Here is a 1,981-nt window from a genome sequence, read left to right as displayed (position 1 = left end):
AAAAACCCAATTTACTATTTCAAAAATTCCCAATTTCAGTTGCTATACAGCTAAAATACAACTTGGTTTGAAGAAGGTCGCGCAGTTGCAGTTCACAACCTTTGAATTATCGTGACCCGTGGTCTGTACCATAACTTTTCCTCTTTTCTAAATTCACTTATCAGAGGAGCCTTATGGGAAGGGCAACCTTTACAAAAATTTTGATTCTTTAATCAAGAAAACTTTATAAACTATTAGTGCAGACTAGTTTCAGCTCGACCCTTCATAAGACAATAATTGTGCACATCAAGTACATTACCGTCCAAATGCCAAGCTACTATTCGATTTCAGGAATGTTTAAAAGTAAAAATTCATTCCTGTAACCTGCTGACGTCACCTGAATTCAGGAGTACCGGTCGTATTTTCTATTCCCTCATACTCATTTATTTATCACCTTTTCCTGTCACGCGCTTCTCTCTGCAGATTTCCCTTGGGTTGATATAGTTTGCTGACTGCCCATAAGGGGTTTAACCTGAGGATTTAAAGAAAGAAAGAAAGAAAAGTAAAAAAATCAAATTAATCTTAGATTTCTTATGAGACTGAAATACAAACGGAAGAGGGGCGACTCCCAAGATACAATTTCTTTTATGAAAAGTTTTGCCTTTATGGCTCTTCGCCTAACTTGATTGTGAAGCCACTGAAATAGCCAAAATGGTACATTGCTTCTGAAATTTCTCGGTTTTATTTGCTCCCTGGTTTCAGCAATAGGAGTGAATATTCAGTAGCTGCAATATTAACAAGTGTTCTCTTTTTTTCATTTTTTTTTTTTTGTTTTGTTTTTACACAGGGGCATTTTAGATATAGTTAACTTATACAAATTCCTTATGTTATTCAGTGGAATGATTTTCCACTGAATCCCTACCAGTTACAAGGATTTCCATATTAAATTTTTCTATAATGTTTCACAATTTGAACGAATTAAAGTAGGAAATGTGAAAAACAAAATATCGATTCAAATTTTAAAGTAATATCTTCACATAATACCCTGCCGTGAAAAATCAAGGTGAACATTTAGAAACTGACTAGTGGCCAAGAATGTTCTGAAAACTAAGCATTATAGTCAACCCAAGTCTTCTATAGTCCACTTTGTGGAAAATGCCTAGCTGCCAAGTCTTTAGAAAAGGGCTGAATCCCAATTTCTTAAATATTTTAATCGTTCTTTAATTACCTCCAGGTCAAGGTCATATACAGTAGTTGAAGTCCAGAAGGGTTATAGGCTTATTTCTTTCACTGAAAACATCATGCTAAAGAACTGTTTTTTAAAAATATCTTGAACATTACATTCATTATATTTTACATACACACACACACATATGTGTGTATGTATATATATATATATATATATATATATATATATATATATATATATATATATATATATATATATATATATATATATATATAGTATCTGATTTTAGTGCTCATGACACCAACCATTACAACCCCGGAAAATGAAGTTTTACTGCAAAATACCTTCCCTGAAGAGGCACATATCAAACTTACACTGATAATCTGCAAAACTGCCTTAACAAATATTACCCACAAATAAATCTCAGATTTGATCTTTTTTTTTTTTGTTAACAGTAAGAATATTTGAAATCTCTTCTTCAAAAACAGACTTCTGATCCGGTGCATGCTGATATTATTAAGTTTAATGGCCCTAACAGCCAAGAGTGATTATATATATATAATATAATATATACAGTATATATATGTATATATAATATATATATATATGTATGTATTGTATGTATGTATGTATGTATGTATGTATGTATGTATGCATGAATATATATGATAACGTCACTGAAGAGCAGTAGCCTATTACGGTAGCACGGATTGACGTTCTTTGCCCCCAGGTTACATATTAACCTTGACAAACGATTTTATAGATTTGGGCATCAGAATAACAACCTCCGCCACTTTTCCACGTAAACAATAT

The sequence above is a fragment of the Macrobrachium rosenbergii genome, chromosome 42 (assembly GCF_040412425.1).
Source record: "Macrobrachium rosenbergii isolate ZJJX-2024 chromosome 42, ASM4041242v1, whole genome shotgun sequence".
NCBI lineage: Eukaryota > Metazoa > Arthropoda > Malacostraca > Decapoda > Palaemonidae > Macrobrachium > Macrobrachium rosenbergii.
This window is presented reverse-complemented; position numbering follows the sequence as displayed.